The sequence below is a fragment of the Schistocerca serialis genome, chromosome 5, assembly GCF_023864345.2.
Source record: "Schistocerca serialis cubense isolate TAMUIC-IGC-003099 chromosome 5, iqSchSeri2.2, whole genome shotgun sequence".
NCBI lineage: Eukaryota > Metazoa > Arthropoda > Insecta > Orthoptera > Acrididae > Schistocerca > Schistocerca serialis.
Window position 1 is genome coordinate 740,344,737 of NC_064642.1, and position 27,362 is coordinate 740,372,098.

The 27,362-nt window shown below is 45.5% G+C and overlaps 1 protein-coding gene across 1 annotated transcript in view; it reads right to left on the reverse strand.

The window, feature by feature from the left end:
• Positions 1-23,092, reverse strand: part of LOC126480940 (heterogeneous nuclear ribonucleoprotein C-like) — an 822,623-nt gene extending 799,531 nt beyond the window's left edge. The window contains exon 1 of the mRNA XM_050104357.1: positions 23,041-23,092. The gene's annotated coding sequence lies outside the window, so the exon portion shown is untranslated. The remainder of the gene's footprint in view (positions 1-23,040) is intronic.
• Positions 23,093-27,362: the final 4,270 nt, after the last annotated feature.

The following is a 27,362-nucleotide window of genomic DNA, read 5'->3' on the forward strand; positions in this document are numbered from 1 at the left end:
ATTCTCATTTCCGCCACACAGTTTCCATTTATTGTCACCTCGTAAATATGTAAAAGATTTTACTTGTTTCAGTGTCTCTCTTTCCGAAGAATTTTTTATGTAAATTTCTTGTTGGCTGATTTTCATCAGTTTCGTATTTTCTACATTTGTCGTCGTTCTATCTTCCTTTCCCACTATCACGATCGTCTCCATCATAAGTTTCAGTTCTGACTTTGATTCAACCAACACTGCTCGGTTATCTGCTTCCTTATTTGTCTTCATCCTTTTCCCTGCTACACTGTCCAGTCACATTAAAGTGACCAACTGTCAGTAGCCTGAATAACCACCTTTTGCGGCGCGAACCGCTGCGAAACGTGCAGGAAGGGTGTTAGTGAGGTTCTGGAAGGGGCCGACAGGGATGTGGAGAAATTCTGACTAGAGCGCCACTGAGAGCTGCGCTAGGTTTTTCGGTTACGGACCCATGGCGCGAGCAGCCCGATCGAGATCGTCCGGGTTTAAGCCTGGTAAGGTCGTTGGCCATGGAATACGGTGAATTCATACTCATCCTCTTCGAACCACTCACGTACACTGCGAGCTGTGTGACACGTTGCGCTGGCCGTAGTGGCCGAGCGGTTCTACGCGCTTCAGTTTGGAACCGCAGGTTCGAATCCTGCCTCGGGCATGGATGTGTGTGATGTCCTTAGGTTAGTTAGGTTTAAGTAGTTCTAAGTTCTAGGGGACTGATGACCTCCGCTGTTAAGCCCCATAGGGCTTGTAACACCATAGCTCTAATGCTGTACTGATTTATTTTGCTTTTGTTTCATTTAATGTTACATTGCTGTGCTTCTGTAAATTTATGTGATTGAATCAATAACATAAAACTGTATACTGCTTTCTTTATACAAACTTTGATGTCATGGTTTGGTTCTATGCTGTGTAGCATATATTTCATTTAAACTCTTTGTCCCATTTGGAGGGAACAAAACTTACTGTATATGATTGTAATTTTGTGTGAGTAATTTTTTGTAGAGATGTCAATATGTGTAAATGTTTTGTTTTATTTAATGCATTTGGTTGCTGTTATGTAAACTGCTGATCCTCACTTAGGGTTCTTAGTGAGTTTGTATGTAAAAGGTAGTGTGGTTCCCCTCGGGAACGGAACTGTGTAGCGCGCGCAAATTGTGGTTGGCCTATGTAGAAAAGGTGGAATTGATAGTCGGTCGGGGACGAGCTACGAGTCGGGGACAAGCTACGAGTCCATGCACTGCCATGTAAAAGATGCGTATTGTGCTGATTTCGATAGAGGCTTTTCCTGCTTCTTTGCAAGGCCTCGGATGGATGGATAAATAGCTGGAAATATTCTGGAATTTGTATCTATCATCGCCACCAAGAAATGACCGAGTCCAGCAATTCGGCCTGCAATTCCACCTACCAACATGCAGTTGCCACCACATTGCGCAATCATTGCAACGTAATACTATAATGATGTACAGTGAAGTATCAGCTTAATGGATGTGCTAATGTGCTGAAATATAAGGTAATTTATATGGGAATTTATGTACCTACCTTGATTTTTCTCCTCATCATAACACCTCTTAGGTTCCTCTCCGTTTGAACTAAAGTGATTTCCGAGTGTCCTTACTGAAAGAAATTAAAGTCTAGAGTTTTGCTAATTGATGTCTCTTGAACATAGTAAAGAGAAAGTTAAAGTTAATGTGGCAAGAGAGTGAGTTAAAGTTAATGATGCTTGCTGAAATAATTTTTCTAGTAAAACTGCTTATTAATGTATTGTTGCCAACTTCAAATTAAAATTTCTTAAGAGTGAGGCTTATAAAGTAAATGATCACATAGTTGTCTGTAGTAAATTATAAAAGGTGAGACAGTTTCTTGCAATTTTGTCAACAGTGTGTTTCGATGTAGTGAAAGTGAGAAAGCTGCAGTTGTGAAATCTTATATACTCGTGTTTACTAAGTGTTAGTCTCCCTGGTGTATTAGAAGTGCATATCAATAGTAATGTTATAAAGAACATTCACTTTGTGTAAGCCCTGAAAGTAATAGTGTGTTTGGGTAACTGTTATAATTTTGCAAATTGTTTCTGCTGCTCTGATAGTTCCAATCTTAGCGTAAACATGTGTATGTGTAATAGTTCACTGCACTCGCGTGTGACAAAGTATAGGTTGTGTGGATCCGTTATAGCTGCTGATAACTATTTTCTTAAACGAGAATGTTAATCATTCTCTTGCCTAGTTAGGCTGGCGACCTTTTTCTTTCTCAATTGAACAGTACAGATAGACAAAATTTTGTTAGTACTGTTCAAATATTTACGTAATTCTGACTTTCATTTTCGATAAGCCATTCCCGTTAGGTACAGCACGGTCAACCTAACAAAATTCCTCTCAGAGGGTAACACTGCTCTGTTGCTATATACCATAATTGCTTGAACAAAATAGTTTTATTTCATAACCTGTTTCCAGTTTTAAGGTTATGGTACAGTAGTAGCAGACAGGAGTGTTATACGTGGCTTTTCCGTGACAGGACTGATTTGTTCTGTTGGGACATCGTATGTACTAAGCCAAACTTGGTATTTGATTGAATAAGCTACGTAAATGATGCTGTTGTAGTGTTATAGGCTCAGAGCCATTTGCACCATTTGAACCATTTGACACGTTGCTTTGTCCTGCTAGTAGATGCCATCGTGCCGAGGAAGAACAAACTGCATGTAGGGGCGGACATGGTGTACAAGGATACATGTTCTCTTGTGTTGGTGCGTTGTGCCTTCCAGTTGGAAGCAGCCCCAGAGTATAGGGCAAAGACAGCTTTTACTGTTCCTGGTGGACATTATCAATATATATGTGTGCTGTTCGGGTTGAAGAATGCACCGGCAACTTTTCAGCGATTATTAGATGGGATTCGAAGGGGACTGAAACCAAAGACATGTATGGTTTACCTAGATGACGTTATAGTATTTTCGAAGGAAATACCGGAACATGTATCGCATTTCAGAGAAGTCTTTAGAAGATTGTGGTCGGTACCGTTAACATTAAGTTTAGAAAAATGTAATTTTCCGCAGACGCATATCAAATATTTAGGTCACGTATACTACTGGCCATTAAAATTGCACGTAGATGTGCTACAGACGCGAAATTTAACCGACAGGAAGAAGATGTTGAAGATGTTGTGATATGTAAATCATTAGCTGTTCAGAGCATTCACACAAGGTTGGTGCTGGTGGCGACACCTACAACGTGCTGATATGAGGAAAGTTTCCAACCGGTTTCTCATACACAAACAGCAGTTGACCGGCGTTGCCTGGTGAAACGTTGTTGCAATGCCTCGTGTAAGAAGCAGAAATGCGTACCATCACGTTTCCGACTTTGATAAAGGTCGGATTGTAGCCTATCGCGATTGCGGTTTATCGTATCGCAACATTGCTGCTCGCGTTGGTCGAGATCCAATGACTGTTAGCAGAATATGGAATCGGTGGGTTCAGGAGGGTGAAACGGAACTCCGTGCTGGATCCTAACGGCCTCGTATCACTAGCAGTCGACATAACACGCATCTTATCGGCATGGCTGTATCGGATCGATCCCTGAGTCAACAGACGCGGACATTTGCAAGACAACAACGATCTGCACGAACAGTTCGACGACATTTGCAGCAGCATGGACTATCAGGTCGGAGAGCATTGCTGCGGTTACCCTTGACGCTGCATCAGAGACAGGAGCGCCTGCGAGGGTGTACTCAACGACGAATCTCCGTGCAAGAATGGCAAAACGTCATTTTTTCGGATGAATCCAGGTTCTGTTTACAGCATCATGATGGTCGCATCCGTATTTGGCGACATCGCGGTGAACGCACGTTGGAAGAGTGTATTCGTCATCGCCTTACTGGCGTATCATCCGGCGTGATGGTATGGGCTGCCATTGGTTGCATGTTTTCACCTCTTGTTCGCATTGACGGCACTTTTGAACAGTGGACGTTACATTTCAGATGTGTTACGACCCTTGGCTCTACCCTTAATTCAATCCCTGCAAAACCCTACATTTCAGCAGGATAATGGATCCCGCATCTCGTGGTCGTGCGGTAGCGTTCTCGCTTCCCACGCCCGGGTTCCCGGGTTCGATTCCCGGCGGGGTCAGGGATTTTCTCTGCCTCGTGATGGCTGGGTGTTGTGTGCTGTCCTTAGGTTAGTTAGGTTTAATTAGTTCTAAGTTCTAGGCGACTGATGACCTCAGCAGTTGAGTCGCATAGTGCTCAGAGCCATTTGAACCATTTTTTGGATAATGCACGACCGCATGTTGCAGGTCCTGTACGGGCCTGTCTGGATACAGAAAATGTTCGACTGCTCCCCTGGCCAGCAAATTCTCCTGATTTCTCCCCAATTGAAAACGACTGGTCAATGGTGGCTGAGCAACTGGCTCGTCACAATACGCCAGTCACTACTCCTGATGAACTGTGGTATCGTGCTGAAGATGCATGGGCAGCTGTACATGCGCACGCCATCCAAGCTCTGTTTGACTCAATGCCCAGGCGTACCAAGGACGTTATTACGGCTAGATGTGGTTGTTCTGGGTACTGATTTCTCAGGATCTATGCACCCAAATTGCGTGAAAATGTAATCACATGTCAGTTCTTGTATAATATGTTTGTCCAATGAATACCCATTTATCATCTTCATTTCTTCTTGATGTAGCAATTTTAATGGGCAGTAGTGTAATTAGTGAACAAGGGGTTCAAACCGGTCCTCGGTTAACAGAAACAGCTCAAACTTTTCCAACACCATGTACAACCAAGCAATTACAATCGTATATTGTATTATGTTCATATTATCGTTAATATGTAAAAGATTTTGCTAAAATAGCCTAGCCGTTTACAAAAGAAAGGGGTTAAATTTCAATGGATGTTGGAATGTCAGGAAGCTTTCGATGAATTAAAGATGAGATTAGTTTCTGGTCCGGTGTTGATGTTTACGAATTTTGAAGAAGACTTCATCTTATCATGTGACGTTTCAAATGGCGCAGTAGGATGTGTTTTGGGGCAAATGGTGAATGGACAGGAGCATTCAGTGGTGTATGCTTCTAGACAGTTAAATAAGGCAGAGCGCAATTATTCCACAACTGGAAAGGGGATGTTGGCTGTAATATATGGAGTAACGTACTTTCACTGTTACCTTTATGGTAGGAAGTTTAAGCTCGTGATGGATCATGCAGCGTTGAGATGGTTACTGGGACTCAAGGATCCTTCTAGTCGATTAACACGGTGGGCACTAAAATTAAGTGAATTTTGAAGTAATTCATAAGCCATGGAAGAAACATGGGAATGCAGAGGCATTAAGTCGTAAATTAGACGCATTAGAAGTAATGGGTAAGAGTGTCACGGAATGGCAAAGGGCACAAGCAGAGGATGAGGAGTTCCAGGTTTTAGAGCTCAACCACATTTCATTGTGGAGGGAAATTTGTTGTGTAGAGTTACCAGGTGCGGACCATGGGTAGTTTGAGAGAAGATGTCTTAAATGAGGCCCATGATCATGTGCTCTTGGGGCATGGTGGTCGTCGAGCAACAGGAAGATGAGTAGCAGGACGAGTTTGGTGGTGCACTCGGAGAAGGGGTGTGGAACAATACGTAGAAAATTGCGTGCCGTTTGCACAGTGAGCGGATGTGATAAGTGCAATTCCAATGTAATGAAACCATTCGAGATTATCGGGCTAGATATTTGCGGGCCATACAACAAAACACCGGCAGCGAATCGTTACGTTTTAATTATAATTGATCACTTTTCGCGGTTTCTAGCCATGGTCGCCATACCAGACCAATAGGCAAGTACGGTAGCACAAGCTTTAGTCAATAACTGGTTACTGAAGTCTGGGGTGCCTGATACCACAATTACGGATCAGGGAACGAACATCATGTCCGAATTAATGTCACAGTTGTGTTGTCTATTGAGAATTAAAAAATTACGGACTAGTCCATTTCATCCGCAGGCGAATGGGAGAACGGAGCGAGTACATAGGACAATTTCGAGAATGCTAAGTTATTATGTGAACGGAAGCCATGATAACTGGGACGTTTATCTTTCATACGTGATATCGAGTTATTACACTAAAATACATTCAGGGGTCGGAATGTCACCGTTCGACGTGGTCTGTGGAAGCAAGATGCCATCGAGGATTGACGTTCTATGTCCGAAATCGGGATATAAAGGGGGACAGTGAGGGAATTTTCACGAACAATGCGGGAAGTCTGGAAGAGGGTACAGAAGGCCAGTTCGAAAGCGTTAGAGAGGCAGGAAGAACCGAATAAGCGGTTGAGACCTTTACTACAGTACAGGGCAGGTCAATGGGTACTAATCACGAATCCATATACACCTAAGGGAAAGACGAAAAAATTCTTGGCGAAGTACCACGGACTATACCGTGTCATGGAGATGACTTCACCTGTGAATATTAAAGTGCAGCTGTCAACAGAAATATCCATTATCCAGGTGAGTAGAGCCTTTTAAAGGATTACCCCAATTACAAGGAAGTGGCTCGATTGCAGAGGCTAGGCAAAACAAACGGAAGAATGTCTCAGGGGAAGGACAACAGCAGACGCATAACATTCCGTATACGTTTCGGACATGGAGGGAGTAAATTATTGTATGTGTAATATCGTATGGCATGTTTACATTTTGTGTTTCTTTGTCAGGGTATAATTTGCATTTTGTTTTGTGTGTGTGTGTTTTTTTCTTTTTTTCTCTCTCTCTTTCTCGCATTTTGGTGGGTCCGATAGTAGTTGCGTTTTTCTTGTTTGTTGTTTTAGTTTTTTTTGTCATTGTATGGGGAGACTTTTTTTTTTGTTTAGAGAATTCGATAGGGGCAGACTGAACTATCTGGAATTTTAGAGGATGTCGTACGATGTTGTAGTAACTTTTAGTGGAAAAGAGGTGGTACATGCATGTTTTGTTCCTTTTCTTCACGCGGTCAAAACTTATGCGGACGTGCTGGATGATAGCCATGGGAATTCTGATCTGTGGTCACAGCAGTGGAGCCAGCCATCAATGGATAGATGCAGACGTTGCAGTCGGGGGTACTGTATTCACGGCATCCAGATATATTAGTAACAAGTCATAAGAGGTCACTACAAACAACAATAGCGGTATAGAAGATCAGGAATTAAGTACGGAAATTACAGGAATCATTCTCGGAATTGTATATCGAGGGGGAAAGGAATCACATATTACAAGAAGTGCAAGGGGAGTATCAAGGATTACAGTTGACTTACGGTAAACTTAAGGAGCAATTGCAACGTTTAGTGGAGAGTGTTCCACAGGCGGTAACTAGGCGCAAGAGGGAATGGATAAATGCAGGGGGAAAGATATTGAAAATGGTGGTAGGTACAGCGGATGACAATGATGTCCGAGCATTGAATCAATCGGTAATGCAGGTGGAGCAAGCAGTCAGTGAAGTTAGAGGAACCATAAAGTAGCACGCAACACGCTTTTCAAGCCGATAAATGAGGGTCTTGAATAACACCAAGCTCATACGCACCTTAGCGCAGGAGTTGACTCAATACGTGGGAGAGACGCGGGAAATAATAAATAGTGATTTAGATATACTGCAGAAAAGATTAAACATATCTGATGGTAAATTGGCTATTGCCAGGTGGATCAGGGCATTAGCAGACCGATTAAGTGACGCAAGTACAGAATTTACGATGTAGTACATGTAAGGAAGCAGTATGTCATGCCATAAATGGGCATCTTAGTCCAGTGTTAATCTCAACAGACGGTCGTTTCAGAGGATTACAATTAGCGAAAAGGCAATTTCCACAAGATATAGAACATGTAGTGGAGGTAACACGGGCCGCTATACCAATGTTCATTCATGCATCGTTGTTACAGGTGAGGACTGTTGGGGCACGAGTTTACATCGATGCCAATTTTCCAGTAGTCGGAGTTGACTCACGTTATCAGTGTTACACTATCCATTCACACCCAGTGAAATGGAAAGAGATGGGTAAATGGGTGCAGATTGGGACGCGAGACGTACTTTTTATTTCGGCGAACAGAGAAGCTCACGGAGTACTACCATTGTCAGTGTTGGAGCATTGTACGCAAGGACGAGTGACGATTTTCCCTAATCGACCAGTTTTTTCGGATAATAGTACATGCAAAGTTGGGTTGTTCCTGGGGATTATGAATGGCTCACTTTGTAAGAAAGAGGTGTTATCGACACATTCCTACTTCCAGAAGGTAGGGAGGCATTGGTTATATTTGGTATTGACGCCGATATGGGTGATTGTCACTTGTTATACCAATAAGAGAGCGGATAAAATAAGGATGCTGCAACTGAGGGAGAGTGGTATAATTATAAATGGTACGGTATGTGAGATTGTGGGGGAGGATTTCCGTCTTCCAGGATCACGTACGGGTGAAACAGCTTTAATTTTGTCACAGGGAACGTATTTTTATCCGGAAGGGTTTCTAGAGATATTATCAGTGCAGAATCTGACATATTTCAACTCCACTCTAAACCCAGGGTTTTTGGAAACGTTACATTCCTTTATTAATGCACAGGAAGGATCTATCGCGGTTAATAAAGTATTGGAACACGTTCGAACGTTACAACAGTATCAGAGCAACAGGAAAATGACAGTGAGCATTTTAGCCACAGGGTGTACCATTTTTCTTTTTCTTGAGTATAACTTGTGGAGAATGTGGAAATGTACAACAGTGGAGGAGGTGTCAACACATCAGTTGCCTTCGGCCTGGGTAACCAGTGTAAACAGTGTATAGGTGTAGAGTTAATGTTTTGATGTTTTCGTTTGTTTTAGTCTGTAGAACGTAAGTTTTGTGAGCAAGGTATGTTTACGGAGCCACAGGCCACGTCTGTTTTATCTCGATTCGGGAGGAATATTGTTGAAAGGAGGGAGGTGTGCTGTCCTTAGGTTAGTTAGGTTTAAGTAGTTCTAAGTTCTAGGGGACTGATGACCTGAGAAGTTAAGTCCGATAGTGCTCAGAGCCATTTGACCCATTTTGAATTCAGGCGCGGTTGGGCGATGAAATCTGGAGCCGCTTGCAGTGTGGTAACAGTCGGCAGTCAGCAGGCCAGGCAAGGTAAACATGGCACTCGCAGGCGCGGAACTGCGACGGCGGTATTGCACACACGATTTGTTTTGAGTGGAGCAACAACGAGGCAGGAAACTGCAGCGTTGTTTTAAGTTATTGCGATGTATGAGGCGGGGCATTAGGCCAGAGTCAAGAATGGCGATTTGTAAGTGGCTGACGTGTGGTAATTTAAAAATGGCTCTGAGCACTATGGGACTTAACATCTGTGGTCATCAGTCCCCTAGAACTTAGAACTACTTAAACCTAACTAACCTAAGGACATCACACAACACCCAGTCATCACGAGGCAGAGAAAATCCCTGACCCCGCCGGGAATCGAACCCGGGAACCCGGGCGTGGGAAGCGAGAACGCTACCGCACGACCACGAGCTGCGGACTGTGGTAATTTATCCCTGCCATAGTTTCTGTCTGTCTCTGACACTACGTCAGAAGCAAGGGAGAAACCAATATACACTCCTGGAAATGGAAAAAAGAACACATTGACACCGGTGTGTCAGACCCACCATACTTGCTCCGGACACTGCGAGAGGGCTGTACAAGCAATGATCACACGCACGGCACAGCGGACACACCAGGAACCGCGGTGTTGGCCGTCGAATGGCGCTAGCTGCGCAGCATTTGTGCACCGCCGCCGTCAGTGTCAGCCAGTTTGCCGTGGCATACGGAGCTCCATCGCAGTCTTTAACACTGGTAGCATGCCGCGACAGCGTGGACGTGAACCGTATGTGCAGTTGACGGACTTTGAGCGAGGGCGTATAGTGGGCACGCGGGAGGCCGGGTGGACGTACCGCCGAATTGCTCAACACGTGGGGTGTGAGGTCTCCACAGTACATCGATGTTGTCGCCAGTGGTCGGCGGAAGGTGCACGTGCCCGTCGACCTGGGACCGGACCGCAGCGACGCACGGATGCACGCCAAGACCTTAGGATCCTACGCAGTGCCGTAGGGGACCGAACCGCCACTTCCCAGCAAATTAGGGACACTGTTGCTCCTGGGGTATCGGCGAGGACCATTCGCAACCGTCTCCATGAAGCTGGGTTACGGTCCCGCACACCGTTAGGCCGTCTTCCGCTCACGCCCCAACATCGTGCAGCCCGCCTCCAGTGGTGTCGCGACAGGCGTGAATGGAGGGACGAATGGAGACGTGTCGTCTTCAGCGATGAGAGTCGCTTCTGCCTTGGTGCCAATGATGGTCGTATGCGTGTTTGGCGCCGTGCAGGTGAGCGCCACAATCAGGACTGCATACGACCGAGGCACACAGGGCCAACACCCGGCATCATGGTGTGGGGAGCGATCTCCTACACTGGCCGTACACCACTGGTGATCGTCGAGGGGACACTGAATAGTGCACGGTACATCCAAACCGTCATCGAACCCATCGTTCTACCATTCCTAGACCGGCAAGGGAACTTGCTGTTCCAACAGGACAATGCACGTCCGCATGTATTCCGTGCCACCCAACGTGCTCTAGAAGGTGTAAGTCAACTACCCTTGCCAGCAAGATCTCCGGATCCATCCCCCATTGAGCATGTTTGGGACTGGATGAAGCGTCGACTCACGCGATCTGCACGTCCAGCACGAACGCTGGTCCAACTGAGGCGCCAGGTGGAAATGGCATGGCAAGCCGTTCCACAGGACTACATCCAGCATCTCTACGATCGTCTCCATGGGAGAATAGCAGCCTGCATTGCTGCGAAAGGTGGATATACACTGTACTAGTGCCGACATTGTGCATGCTCTGTTGCCTGTGTCTATGTGCCTGTGGTTCTGTCAGTGTGATCATGCGATGTATCTGACCCCAGGAATGTGTCAATAAAGTTTCCCCTTCCTGGGACAATGAATTCACGGTGTTCTTATTTCAATTTCCAGGAGTGTAAATAGACGGGCAATTTTAGCTTGGGACCGAGTGTGGCAGGTTAGTCGAGTTTTGGGACAGACCTGTGCTGGTCTACGCTTATAGGGGCCAGTCTGGCAGCAATGCTTTAAGTATTCTGTATTGACTTGTATTTTGTTTTCTACGTACTTGTTCGGGCTGTATTCCACCTCCGGGGACACAACACTGGGGCAGGACGGAACGACAGCCTGGAACTTGGAGATCGCATGGTCTGCTTGAAAGAGGGCAGTGGCAGCGGTCTGCAGCGGGAACAGGAGGGGCTCGGCTCCTCTACGGGCTACGTTCGTTTCCCACCTCCATACCGGGGTCCAGGCATGGTGTACGCTGCGTGAGGCGCAGCAGCCCTGCGACAGCACCAGGGACGGCAGCGGGTGTTGCCGTCCGGCAAGCACCACTAGCGGCAAGTTGCGGCACAGTGTCCAGCAGGCCGCGGGTTCGAGTCCGGTCCTGTCCTGGGAGCAACACCGGCCCGAGAGCCACAGGTGACCCGTACACCCACCTTCGTCCCACGGTCGGACAGAGCAGGCCAAACGGGGTGCAGGGCGGCGAGGTAGAGGGACCGTAGGAGTCTCCGGAATCGTGAGCAGCAGAGCGGCGCCAGTCGCAACGTTCCGGCGGGCGGCGACCAGGAGAGCGCGGACGACTTCCAGCAGGGTGGCCCTGATGACGGCAGCAGCCACGTCGGCATACCAGGAGTCTGCTGAGCCAGCTGGACTCGTGTGACAGTGCGCGAACAGCACACTGACACTACACTTCAACCATCGAGTAGTTTAAAGTAGCTGAATAAACGAATGTTACCGAATATCGCTGTATCACTCTGCACTGCCCCCCGACGCTCTTGAACTTGCTCGGCCTCCCGACAAAATACGGCGCGGTGGGTACCGGCTTCAGCTTGGCCAACTAGAGCCTTGGGTTCGACCCAGCGGCCCCGCAACAATATAAGCGTTATGCTATAATATTCGATATTACGTAAATGTAAGTGCGCCCTTTTTGAGAAGTGAGTTTCTTCGGTTGGCTTAATCCATAGGGCATCTTGCGCTACTTGCAGTAATATATTTTTCGCTTTGCTTTAGGTTTTGTAATTTACATTTACAAATTCTGCTACTGAGTAGGAACAGTGCTAAGAATGACCTTAGGATTTTACTAAAAAGTAAAAACCATGAAATTATTTTTATGTTATGTCGAGAAATGTTGCAAACATGTGTCGCATTATTTGTAATAGAGCTTTTAAAAGCCAATGTCTTTATCGACTGGAAATTGTACTTCCCTTTTTGCCTTACAATATTTTTTGACCCCCCTCCCCCCTCCATGAACCATGGACCATGCCGTTGGTAATGAGGCTTGCGTGCCTCAGCGATACAGGTAGCCGTACCGTAGCAGCAACCACAATATAGGGGTATCTATTGAGAGGCCAGACAAACGTGTGGTTCCTGAAGAGCGGCAGCAGCCTTTTCAGTAGTTGCAAGGGCAACAGTCTGGATGACTGACTGATCTGGTCTTGTAACACTAACCAAACCGGCCTTGCTGCGCTGGTACTGTGAACGGCTGAAAGCAAGGGGAAACTACAGCCGTAATTTTTCCCGAGGGCATGCAGCTTTACTGAATGATGGCGTCCTATTGAGTAAAATATTCCGGAGGTAAAATAGTCCCCCATTCGGATCTCCTGGCGGGGACTACTCAGGAGGACAGCATTATCAGGAGAAAGAAAACGCGTTCTACGGATCGGAACGTGGAATGTCAGATCCCTTAATCGGGCAGGTAGGTTAAAAAATTTAAAAAGGGAAATGGATCGGTTAAAATTAGATGTAGTCGGAATTAATGAAGTTTTGTGGCAGGCGAACAAGACTTCTGGTCAGGTGAATATAGGGTTATAAATAGAACATCAAATAGAGGAAATGCAGGAGTAGGTTTAATAATGAATAGGAAAATAGGAATGTGGGTAAGCTACTACAGACAGCATAGTGAACGCGTTATTGTGTCCAAGACAGATACGAAGCCCACGCCTACCACAGTAGTACAAGTTTATATGCCAACTAGTTCCGCAGATGACGAAGAGATTGATGAAATGTATGATGAGATAAAAGAAATTATTCAGATGGTGAAGGGATACGAAAATTTAATAGTCATGAGTGGCTGGAACTCGATAGTAGGAAAAGGAAGAGAAGGAAACGTAGTTGGTGAATATGGATTGGGAGTAAGGAATGAAGAGGAAGCCGCCTGATAGAATTTTGTACAGAGCATAACTTAATCATAGCTAACACTTGGTTTAATAATCAAGAAAGAAGGTTATATACATGGAAGAAGCCTGGAGATACTGGAAGGTCTCAGATAGATTATATAATGGTAAGACAGAGATTCAGGAAAGAGGTTTTAAATTGTAAGACATTTCCAGGGGCAAATTCGGACTCTGACCACAATGTATTGGTTATTAACTGTAGATTAAAACTGGAGAAATTACAAAAAGGTTTGAAATTTGAGGAGATGAGACCTGGATAAACTGAAAGAAACAGAGGTTGTAGAGAGTTTCAGGGAGAGCATTAGGGAACGATTGACAACAATGGGGGAAGGAAATACAGTAGAAGAAGAATGGGTAGCTTTGAGAGATGAAATAGTGAAGGTAGCAAAGGATCAAGTAGGTAAAAGGACGAGGGCTCATAGAAATCCTTGGGTAACAGAAGAGATATTGAATTTAATTGATGAAAGGAGAAAATACAAAACTGCAGTAAATGAAGCAGGCAAAAAGGAATACAAACGTCAAAAAAATGAGATCGACAGGAAGTGCTAAATGGCTAAGCAGGGATGGCTAGAGGACAAACGTAAGGATGTAGAGGCGCATATCACTAGGGGTAAGATAGATAGTGCCCTACAGGAAAATTAAAGAGACCTTTGAGAAAAGAGAACCACTTGCATGAATATCAAGAGCTCAGATGGAAACCCAGTGCTAAGCAATGAAGGGCAAGCAGAAAGGTGGAAGGAGTATATAGATGGTCTATACAAGGCAATGTTCTTGAGGACAATATTATGGAAATGGAAGAGCATGTAGATGAAGATGAAATGGAAGATATGATACTGCTTGAAGAGTTTTACACAGCACTGAAACACCTAAGTCGCAACAAGGCCCCGGGAGCAGACAACATTCCATTAGAACTACTGACAGCCTTGGGAGAGCCAGGCCTAAGAAAACTCTACCATCTAGTGAGCAACATGCATGAGACAGGCGAAATACCCTCAGACTTCAAGAAGAATATAATAATTGCATTCCCAAAGAAAGCAGGTGTTGACAGATGTGAAAATTACCGAACCTCGGGGAAGATCAGTTTGGATTCCGTAGAAATATTGGAACACGTGAGGCAATACTGACCCTAAGACTTATCTTATGGAAAGGCAAACCTACGTTTCTAGTATTTGTAGACGTAGAGAAAGGTTTTGAAAATGTTGACTGGAATACTCTCTTTCAAATTCTGGAGGTGGCAGGGGTAAAATACAGGGAGTGAAAGGCTATTTACAATTTGTACAGAAAGCAGATAGCAGTTATAAGAGTCGAAGGGCATGAAAGGGAAGTAGTGGTTGGGAAGGGAGTGAGACAGGATTGTAGTCTATCCCCGATGTTATTCAATCTGTATGTTGAACAAGCAGTAAAGGAAACAAAATAAAAATTCGGAGTAGGACTGAAGTCCACAACAACAACAACAATATTTCTACGGATACTGAAGTTATTATTTATTTATGCTACAGGCAGGACAACCTGACTAGTATGTGGACAAGGGAGGAAAGTACCTTTTAATACACCTAATATTGGAATTTTACGCCCGTCCACTTCGTAAATGAACAATGTGATTTACGAGCCAGATACGGCCGACAACTGCCACTGGAGTGCGTTGCGATCGCGTGTACCACGTTGGGGCCCACATACCGCGTGAACGAGTCGCATCGTCTCTGAGCGTTGAGCATCATGTAGAACTCGGCACGTTCAGCGTTGACGTTCGACAGCACGATCCGTGTGCCGACGGCTTCATTACTGCTGTGCTGTGGAGCGGGCGTTCCAGGAGACTTGTGAGCAATCAAAAAATGTCCAATCAAAAATGTCTACTCTGAAGGCGGTGACTGCTCAGTGTAGATCTGTGTTGAGGACGCAAGTCTGCAGTCCAACTTGGTAACCGAGTGTTCAGCTTGTCTGGCTGAGGCGCGCAGCAGTCGGGCCCAGTTCCAGATTGTGATGTTGTTGTGGTCTTCAGTCCTGAGACTGATTTGATGCAGCTCACCATGCTACTCTATCCTGTGCAAGCTTATTCATCTCACAGTACCTACTGCAACCTACATTCTTCTGAATCTGCTTTCGTATTCATCTCTTAGTCTCCCTCTACGATTTTTACCCTCCACACTGCCCTCTAATACTAAATTGGTGATTCCTTGATGCCTCAGTTTCCGATACTACTAGGAATTTCCTTTCGTGGGAACACTGGGACAGAGTGCAGTTAGCCTACTGAGGCCAACTGAGGAGCTACTGACGTGAGAGGTAGCGGCTCCAAGGTCTGGGAAGGGCAAGCTGAAAACGAGGTGTACCGACCCCACGCCACTCCGTGCTGTATCCAGATGCCGCACGCTAGAGGATGACACGGCTGCCTGTCGGCATGGCGTACTCCTCTGGGCTGGAATTTCGGGTTACTCTTTACACACACTTTGCAGTTAACGTTTGCGTCATATCTCAGACGTCACAATTTCTGTAGAAAGGCGCGTCTGCTACGAAAAAGCTGATCGAGGAAGCTGAAATTTCAGACACCAAAAGGACATAACGCGAGATCGAAGAACAGTCGTGCACTCGTTCGCTACGACAGATAGTTGGTTAGCAATGTAGGCAGTTTCCTTTCACTTATCCTTATTACTCATGTACTGTCCAGTCACATAAATGTGACTACCTGTCAAAAACCGAGCTACCACATTTTGCAGAACGGATAGATGCGAGAGGTACAGGAAGCGATTCGGTGAGGTTCTGGTAGTTACCGACAGGGATGTGGCGCCATGTCGACTCCAGTGACGTGGTCAGCTGCACCAGGTTTCTCGGCTGAGGAATGGTGCGTACAGCCCGATTGATATGGATCCACAGGTTGTCTATTGGGCTTAAACACGGCGAATATGGTGTCGAGGGCTGTACGGTAAACTCCCACTGGCGCTCTCCGAACCACACACGTACACTGCGAGCTGTGTGAGGCGTTGAACTGTCCTGCTTGTAGATGCCATTGCTCCGAGGAAACACAAACTGCGATTAGTGGTAGACATGGTCCACGAGCATAGGGGCAGACTTGTGTGGATCCACTGTACCTCACAGAATGAGGAGATCGCCCATCGATTCCGGCGAAAGCATTTCCAGGCGGTAGATGTTGCAGGGTGTTTGCTTTCAGACATGTTACGCTGAAGGACCATTTATTCATCTTGAAAGCCAACCTCTCACCACTAACTGAACATTCAGTTGCGACATTGACGTGCAAATCCCGGCATGAAGGAGGAGCCTCTAGCACCAACGTTCGCTGAACACGCGGTCAGGACACACTGTTGGTGCCGCCTTGGTTCGTCTGGGCATTTTGTTACTCAACAGTTGCAAGTCTGTTCGCCCATTCACATTTCCCCAGCCGTTGTTCACTCCTTGGTGTACCACTGTTGCCTCGTTTCCTGTTTTGCAAAGCGCCGTTTTGACATGCACTGTGTACGTTAACCACACCGAACAGTTTACGAAGTTAGCCATTTCGCAAATTCCAGCCTTGGTCCGAAAGCCAATGATCGTGCCCTTCTCGGAGTCAGGTGAATCGCTTCGTTTCAGCTGTAGGACGACGACTGCGCCGTTTTCCGCCGACACACTTTGCATACCCTCCACTGCCAGTGCTGCCAACTACCGTCTGTGAATGGTTACTGCACTCTGATGTCGAAAACAGATGGTGACCACATTCATGTGACTGGGATCGTGCATTTGCATTTTTCAACATTTAGTTATAATACTAAACGGATTTATATTTATATCTTTTATTGACAGTCTGTTTTTACACCACAGACTAATTCTCAGCGTTTTCTTACTCTTTTAGATCTCGTTTTTCTAATTTTTGTCCACTATGAAAGGAAATGTACAGAACACGGCGCAAGCACATCACAGAAAGTAAATTGTAGTGGAGGACAGCGTTCTTCAAACTGACATGTCAAACGAAATACAAAAGCATGAAGCAATGATCAAAGGAATACCGGAAAAATAGAGAGTAGAGCGAAATTCATATCGGATATTTTCCAATAGCATCTGAGCGCTAGCGTAAATCAGATTTCTCTTCAAATACACTATACTTACTGCAGATAACAGGGAAGTCCATCATTTACGAAATCCATAATGAGCTAGATTAGGAATTAGCGCTCGTTATCTGCCACAATACGAAAGCAGACACCGAAATAATTATATTCGTTTATCCAAGTGAACATATTAATACTTGGTCAGCTATTGTATACTGTAATCTTGGAACAAGCTGTGTTGTCCAAATGCAGATGACTTTCCGGCATTTCTAGCGGCTTGCAGGTACCGTCTGATTCACACGGTCAGCTGTAACGAGGTGTACACTCCGATCGGTTTCAGTTATTTAACCCGGCTGCCTGGTGACGATGTAACTAATTCGTGCGAAACGTGAAAATATTTGGGTAGATTTCGATTGTACTGTTTACAACAGAGAGAAACAGCGAGGAACACACACACACACACACACACAGATATATATATATATATATATATATATATATATATATATATATATGATGGTCGAAAATTCCCGTTACAAACGTCTAGGACATGTAAAGGGTAGTGAGTACATAACATTTTGAAAAGGAACCCATGTCCGGAAACGTATCGTTACCGTTATACGACAGTTTCAATGCAGATGATTATCTCATCCGCACCCATGTGAGGAGTGTACTTAGGCGTGACCCAGTACAATTGTTGCAATCCATATGAAAAGAATACTGTCCCGTTCCGTTATTACTTACGCATTTCCATTACAACTTCCATCTTATGGTTTACATTAGTCGACAACAACAAGAACCCAGCATCTACGGCTCCAGGCGCAACGTACCGATGCATTACAACAGCGGCTCGATGTGGCGACCACCAACGTTGTTACACACATTGTACCTCCGTAGCATGTTCTGGTACACTCCCTCCATCACTCCTGGTGTCTCTTCAATGTCCTGTGGAGCGGCCAGAACTCGTGCCAGCAGATCTTCCTCTGCCTCTACAGGTGTCTCATAAATTAGGTTCTTCACACGACCCGAAAAGAAGTAGTCCATAGGGGTTAAATCCGGCGTTCGTGGCGGCCATGCGGTTGGATGACCACGGCCTATCCATCTTTCACCATATGGTCTGCTGAGATGTCTTCGGACAGCCAGTGAAAAGTGAGGTGGTCCTCCATCATGCAGAAACCACATTTCCTGACGGACATTCAATGGCACAGCTTCCAAGAACGGGTCCATTACGTGTCGTAGGAAGACTAAGTATGTGAGAACCGTGAGATTGGATGGAATGGGGTATGGTCCAATCACATAACCGTCCAGAATACCTGCCCACATGTTAATTCCAGACCTGTCTTGAAATCCCTGAACATGCGTGGCATGAGGGTTTTCGTCCGCCGAGACACATTCACAACACAACCCCTTCTGAACCTACATTCGTCTGTGAAGAGAACTCGACGTGGAAACATGGTCCCGTCGATGCAACGGTGCAGGAACCATGTGCAGAAGGCGACGCGTTGTGGAAAGTGTGCTGGACCAATAGCGTGTGCCCTTTGCAAGTGGTACGGATGTAACTGTTGCTCATGCAGGACGTCCAAGACGGTACTGTGACTAACAGCCGTTGCACACGCCGTTGTTCGCGAACTCGTTGACGGGCTATCTTCAATGCGACGCAGTACACCTTCTTCAAATTCGAGAGTGTGGCGTCGCCGTGGAGCACCACAGCCCTGCCTGCTCACGGTGAAGGTACCCGTTTCTCGTAGCCGTTGTGTAACTTGAGCAAACAGTTTGTGCGGTGGAGTGTGACGGTGTGGAAAGCGTTTGTGATACAGCCGACTAGCAGCTCTTCCGTTACCTCCAGCTTCGCCATACACAAGGAGCATGTCTGTGTATTCTGCACCACGTGTCCTCTTTCGGTGATGCACAGGTATTGACTCGGTCTCACAGCAAAGCGGACAGTAAGTGACATTTGGGGATCGTTTGACGTAGTACACGTCATCGTGTCTACCCTGTTTCATAACAGGGCAGGCAATTCTGAGACGTTTCCCTCGCCCTAAGCAGACGTTGACCAGGTACACACCTGAATTCAAACTGTTGTAGAACGGAAACGATACGATTTCCTTTTCAAAATGTTCTGTACTCACTACCCTCTACATTTCCGACCACCCTATATATATATATATATATATATATATATATATATATATATATCGCTTGTAAGCTATATATACAGGGTGATTCAAAAAGAATACCACAACTTTAGGAATTTAAAACTCTGCAAAGACAAAAGGCAGAGCTAAGCACTATCTGTCAGCGAATTAAGGGAGCTATAAAGTTTCATTTAGTTGTACATTTGTTCGCTTGAGGCGCTGTTGACTAGGCGTCAGCGTCAGTTGATGCTAAGATGGCGACCGCTCAACAGAAAGCTTTTTGTGTTATTGAGTACGGCAGAAGTGAATCGACGACAGTTGTTCAGCGTGCATTTCGAACGAAGTATGGTGTTAAACCTCCGGTTAGGTGGTGTATTAAACGTTGGTATAAACAGTTTACAGAGAATGGGTGTTTGTGCAAAGGGAAAAGTTCTGGACGGCCGAGACAGAGCACTTCATCACTGTCCTCCAAGAAGCCCTGATCTTACCCCCTGCGATTTTTTCTTATGGGGGTATGTTAAGGATATGGTGTTTCGGCCACCTCTCCCAGCCACCATTGATGATTTGAAACGAGAAATAACAGCAGCTATCCAAACTGTTACGCCTGATATGCTACAGAGAGTGTGGAACGAGTTGGAGTATCGGGTTGATATTGTTCGTGTGTCTGGAGGGGACCATATTGAACATCTCTGAACTTGTTTTGAAGTGAAAAAAAGCCTTTTTAAATACTCTTTGTAATGATGTATAACAGAAGGTTATATTACGTTTCTTTCATTAAATACACATTTTTAAAGTTGTGGTATTCTTTTTGAATCACCCTGTATGTATATATATATATATTGCTTGTAAGCTATTCATATATATATATATATATATATAGCTTACAAGCGAGGCGGTGTTCTGTGCATGGCGGTAATGTTCTTACTTTCCCTCCTGCTCTATACACCATTGGTAGAGATAGCGAATGTTGTAAAACCTCGGTACACTCTTTCAAATTCCAAGCGTTTCGAAATCTGATCTCGAGTACTTTCGTACAAAAGTTATGTGCAAGATTGTTTTGAGTCTCTGTCAACATCGTGATAAAAGGTCAGTGGCTGCCAATCAGCCGTACCAGAGAAGGCAGGCGTCTAAATTACGAAACCGGATAAGTACTCTAAATTGGGTCTTATGGAATATTCGGCTTATCTTACACGATTCAGTTAGGTTATCCGAAAATTATACCTACAAACCAGATCGGTCTGAGGGACTTCCTCATACTCGGTTTTACGGGTTAGTTACACGACTGCAAATGAATGGAAATTAATCGATGTTCCTGTTTACGCACGTGCGGCAGTGACGCCTCGGAAGCCCTTCTTCGCTATACGTATGAATGGCTCGATATCTGTACGTGCAGATGTGTTACAGTGATAAGACAACACTTTATGCGAAGTACCGAAGTTTCTTGTATCAGGCTGGGGAGCCTAATGTCCAAACGCTGTCTAAATTTCTTCCAGATCATTGCGGATTCATTTAGACATTTAGAGGGGAAAAGTTAATGAATAACAGTGTTATCATCACGCAGTACGAGGGTTCTGCTTAGTCCGCGTGTAGTATCGTGAACATACGAGTGAACGTTCCTCTACAGTTTTATTTCAGGCATACCACAAGCTTCTGAGACCTTTGAAGATTCTCTGCTAGGAATGTTATTACTATCGTTGGTTTCCAGATGTGATGCTTTTAATGCACTGTATACCAGATAAACTATACTCAACTGTATATTATTGCGCTACGCGTTTCGCAAACGGTCTTCCATCATCAGACTTTTACTTACGTACTTGTCACAGTTATATTCTGTAATTATTATATATATTACGTCAGTAAAAACTAATTGGATTCGTGATTCGAAGGTTCTTGATTGTTGCTGTCACTAGTGATTCATCTATCGAAACGGCTGTTGACAGGATACGATCCCGAATTCGCACAACGTAGTACGTAGGAAAATACAAATAAATGTAATAAACAAATCATTTATAGAGTTGGTGGGTTACTACTCATTAAAGAAAGAAACAAAATTTATTTGCCGTCTAAATAAAAACAATCTTATAATGTTGTTATCACTTTTGCTTATGTGTATGGGGTCTCTAAGCAAAGTTTAAGACTAAAATAGCTTTGTAAGCCCTGGAGATAATACGTCAATTACTCATAAACAGATATTTGTTTCCCACAGCTATCGTGTAAGTGTACAACACACATGATCACGGTGAGAGTAAAGTTAGGAAGAAATGAATGTGACAGCAGAGAAAATATAACGAGTCTGTACGTTTCATCAACGACAGACATAGCAGAAGGATTTAAGTAGGATCTTTCCATAACAGAACTATTTTCTTTTGGAAGACTGTTTAACAGTTATCGAACCAAACAGAATTTTTTGAGTGATTCTGCAATGTCGATTTTGTCGAAAATCATGCTGTTGCACCTCGAGCTGCTATGAAAAACCTTTATTATTGCTAATAGTTTCGAATGTTACTAACTACCATCAGAGACACGAAGCTTTTAAACTGTAGTTTCTGTGTGGATGCATATTTGCTGCTTCATTTAGCTCGACATAACGTCAAGACACAGGAACAGGACAGAAATTTAATCATTGTTCGAAAGATGCATTGTATCAGCAATATAATGGTGCACCGCGTCCCAACACGTGTGTTCTGTAAGTCACCGTTCAGACGTCTTGCAGTTATGTCGTTCCAGCTGTGTATAAATCTGCAGGTGTTGGTTGTAGTGTACTGGTGCATTCATGACATGTTGGGTCTTTAAACAAAGTTTACATTTTTGTATGAAGCTGTCTTGTGCGTTTCGTGTTTCTGACGTCATTAAAATGAGATGGGACGTTTGCATCCACACATATGCTGAATGGAACAAACTCTGCTGCCTGATGGTGATTTCCAACAATCGGAACTTTAGCAATAGTAAAAGATTCTGATGGAAGGATGGCTAAACATAATTTTCGACTGATGCTACCAAGCCCTTGGGTGCCATTTGCTGAAATGTACTTATTGTCGGCAATTACGGTCAAAAAGTGTTAATGGTGTCTGGGTCCAGTGCCAAACATGAAAGTTATTGGCCCATGAACTGTGTGCTGGAAACCAAAAAAAAGCAATTCAGCTGTGGGAAGTGTGGAAAAAATGTTAATTGAAACTCCTCAAATGTGATATTTTTAAAAAATAAAATGTGAAAATTCGCGATAAAACCCAAACAGAATATTGACTGAAAGTGTTTACATGTGAGAATGTTCGCTTATTTCAAACATCTGTTAGCCCACATTGGTCGATATTAAATTGCCTCGTGTATGGTTTAGAGTATTTCCTATTAGTCACTATGTTCCCAATATTGAACAAGTGCACATTTATAAAATACGGTTTATTGCAACTAACGTTACAGTTTGTATGTCTTGTGCTTTGTATATGATATTTGCAAGTGATTGAGGGATTGTTCTGTAAGTTACCACTCTTACATTTCAAACGAAAGTGCAATAAATAAAGTGAAAGTTCCACATTTCGATTCTATTGTTGAGCTTAGAGACGAAGTGAGGCGTAACAAAATAAATGTGGTGTAAGGTTTTAGATCTTTTTGCGCTAGGGACGCCTTCGGCAGAGTGTGCGGAGCCCCGGGACGCCGACTTACGTGCAGCGGCGGCGGCGCCAGCAGGCACGCCGGCCGCGGGCGGACGCCTCGGTGGCGCCGGAAGCGCTGCGTGCTGGCGGTGCGGCGGCCGCACAGTGGCAGCCGGGCCTCGCCTCGCCTCGCCTCGCCTCGCCACAGCCCGCCTCTCCGCGACCGCACCTGCCGCTCGCCGAGCGCCCACTGGCCGCCCGCCGCCGACCTTCGTCCGTTTCCGACGCCCGCCGGCGCCGGCGTGACGTCACGCGCACAGGCGCCCGCCCCCGTCGCGCCGCGGGGTGGATCCGCACAGCCTCGTGGCTGCTTCCCTTTGCGGCGCCGAGTCTTGGCCTGTTGCTGCTGTACACGTTGGCTAGCCCTCGACGTGTCATTACTACCACCTTCCCGATACGATGCTTACACTATTTAATCAAAAGTATCCGCTCACCCCTACCTAAAGTGGGTCTGATCACTGTGTGTGGACCCAAGTGCATTAAAGGAGGTACACTACTGGCCATTCAAATTGCTACCAAGAAGAAATACAGATGATAAACGGGTATTCATTGGACAAATATATTATACTACAACTGACATGTGATTACATTTTCACGCAATTTGGGTGCATATTTCCTGAGAAATCAGTACCCAGAACAACCACCTCTGACCGCCTGGGCATTGAGTCAAACAGATGGCGTGTACAGGTGCAACTGTCCATGCAGCTTCCACACGACACCACAGTTCATCAAGATTAGTGACTGGCGCATTGTGACGAGCTAGTTGCTCGGCCACCATTGACCAGACGTTTTCAGTTGGTGAGAGATCTGGAGAATGTGCTGGCCAGGGCAGCACTCGAACATTTTCTGTATCCAGAAATGCCCGTACAGCACCTGCAACATGCGGTCGTGCATTATCCTGCTGAAATGTAGGGTTTCGCAGGGATCGAATGAAGAGTAGAGCCACGGGTCGTAACACATCTGAATTGTAACGTCCACTGTTCAAAGTGCCGTCAATGCGAACAAGAGGTGACTGAGACGTGTAAACTATGGCACCCCATACTATCATGCCGGGTGATACGCCAGTATGGCGATGACGAATACACGCTTCCAATGTGCGTTCACCGCGATGTCGCCAAACACATGATGCTGTAAACAGAACATGGACACATCCGAAAAAATGATGTTTTGCCATTCTTCCACCAAGGTTCGTCGTTGAGTACACCATTGCAGGCGCTCCTGTCTGTGATGTAGCGTCAAGGGTAACAGCAGCCATGGTCTCCGAGCTGATAGTCCATGCTGCTGCAAACGTCGTCGAACTGTTCGTGCAGATCGTTGTTCTCTTGCAAACGTCCCCATCTGTTGTTTCAGGGATCGAGACGTGGCTGCACGGATCTCGACGAACGCGAGCAGCAGTGTCGCGATACGATAAGCTGCAATCACGACAGGGCACAATCCGACCTTTATCAAAGTCGGAAACGTGATGGTACGCATTTCTCCTCCTTACACGAGGCATCACAACAACATTTCACCAGGCAACATGTGAGAAATCGGTCGGAAACTTTCCTCATGTCAGAACGTTGTAGGTGTCGCCATCGGCGCCAACCTTGTGTGAATCCTCTGAAAAGCTAATCATTTGCATATCACAGCATCTTCTTCCTGTCGGTTATATTTCGCGTCTGTAGCACGTCATATTCATGGTGTAGCAATTTCAATGGCCAGAAGTGTAGTTTGGTACTGTGTTATAAGTGGAGAAATAGTAGCTACAAAATGGGTGGGTCAGGACACCTCAGTGGCTTCTGAAGAGTGCATCTGTACTCGGTGGGGTGAGTGGTGGTGGTGATGGGCCAGAAATTTGAGTGGAAACACTGCTGTCAGTAAACATCAGTGAGGCATAACGTACCACACTCTGTCGGCTCTGGCTGGCAGATTCTGCCCCGGTGACCACATGCCGTGAAGACACACTGCTTGTCTGGCGTCTGGTCTGTGGGTGGCTGACAGCCTCTCTAGGCTATGACTGCAACATCAGCAGCCCCTACTTCGCCATTGGTGACGGCTCCTGGGGCAGCACCTCAGCTCTGTATGTGTTAACCATGGTGGCCTGTGGGGACTGCTCTGAATGGGATTAGACCTGGTTGCTGGTGCTGAGGCCTAAGTCCTTTGTAGAATTCAGTGCTGGAGGAAGCAGTTGTGGGCAGTAGTAGTACAAACATACCGCCGTCTGAGTCTCGTACAGGTTGCCGTATGGAGGACATAGACATCCCTGGTGTTGTGAGGCAGCTGAATGAGTTTAAAATAAATAAATCGCCATGTCCTGTTGGGATTCCAATTCGGTTTTTCAGAGAATACTCTACTACATTGGCTCCTTACATAGCTTGCATTTATCGCGAATCTCCTGCCCAACGTAAAGTCCCGAGCGACTGGAAAAAAGCGCAGGTGATGCCTGTAGGCCGGCCGGAGTGGCCGAGCGGTTCTAGGCGCTACAGTCTGGAACGGCGTGACCGCTACGGTCGCAGGTTCGAATCCTGCCTCGGGCATGGGTTTGTGTGATGTCCTTAAGTTAGTTAGGTTTAAGTAGTTCTAAGTTCTAGGGGACTGATGACCTCAGATGTTAAGTCCCATAGTGCTCAGAGCCATTTGAACCATTTGAGACAGAGAAGTTGCTGTCCATGCATCAGCAAGGCTTTAGAAAGCATCGCTCCTGCGAAACGCAACACGCCCTTTTTTCACATGATATCTTGCGAACCATGGGTGAAGGGTATCAGGCGGATGCCATATTCCTTGACTTCCGGAAAGCGTCTGACTCGGTGCCCAACTGCAGACTCCTAAGGTACGAGCATATGGGATTGGTTTCCAAGTATGTGAGCGGCTCGAAGACTTCTTAAGTAATAGAAACCAGTACGCTGTCCTCGATGGTGAGTATTCATCGGAGGTGAGGGTATCATCTGGAGTGCCCCAGGGAAGTGTGGTAGGTCCGCTGTTGTTTTCTATCTACATAAATGATATTTTGGGTAGAGTGGATAGCAATGTGCGACTGTTTGCTGATGATGCTGTGGTGTAAGGGAAGGTGTCGTCGTTGAGTGACTAGGAGAATACAAGATGACTTGGACAGGATTTGTGATTGTTGTAAAGAATGGCAGCTAACTCTACATATAGATAAATGTAAATTAATGCAGATGAATAGGAAAAAGAATCCCGTAATGCTGAATACTCCATTAGTAGTGTAGCGCTTGACACAGTCACGTCGATTAAATATTTGGGCGTAACATTGCAGAGCGATATGAAGTGGGACAAGCATGTAATGGCAGTTGTGGGGAAGGCGGATAGTCGTCTTCGGTTCATTGGTAGAATTTTGGAAAGATGTGGTTCATTTGTAAAGGAGACCGCTTATAAAACACTAATACGACATATTCTTGAGTACTGCTCGAGCGTTTGGGATCCCTATCAGGTAGGATTGAGGGAGGACATAGAAGCAATTCAGAGGCGAGCTGCTAGATTTGTTACTGGTAGGTTTGATCATCACGCGAGTGTTACGGAAATGCTTCAGGAACTCGGGTGGGAGGCTCTAGAGGAAAGGAGGCGTTCTTTTCGTGAATCGCTACTGAGGAAATTTAGAGAACCAGCGTCTGAGGCTGACTGCAGTACAATTTTACTGCCACCAACTTATATTTCGCGGAAAGACCACAAAGATAAGATAAGATAAGAGAGATTAGGGCTCATACAGAGGCATATAGGCAGTCATTTTTCCCTCGTTCTGTTTGGGATTGAAACAGAGAGGGAAGATGCTAGTTGTGGTACGAGGTACCCTCCGCCACGCACCGCATGGTGGATTGCGGAGTATGTATGTAGATGTAGATGAAGATGTAGGTTGGTGGTGGCGTGGTGCCAAGTCCTGTGAGGAACTTTGTGCTGATGGTGGCAGGCGCAGCCTAGTGTCAGACGTGTAGCTGCTACTGGTGATGCCCAGTTGCCTTGCTGTGGCACTTGCATCATGGTGGTACGGCTGGACTCTGGGAAAAGGAAGTGCCTGTTGCTGAGAATTAGGATGTATTTATATTGCTCTAAGGTGCATTTGTTTCACTACCCCCCGACACCTAGTCACGTCACACATAACGAGAGACTTGCTCTGCTGGAGCGACATCGAGCTAGCTAATAATGTTACTACCACGTTGTGGTGTTGGTTTCCCACCAAATGTGTCTAGCCTTGTCTTGCAATCCCCTTTACATGTATGTTATTCTGACCCATATGTTACCACACTGCGGCCTCTGTCCTACGGATTCTAATGCAGCACTTCACGGCAGCTTTCTCAGCACTTCTTATTACTTTTGCTAAAAGACTGGTTAGCGACACTA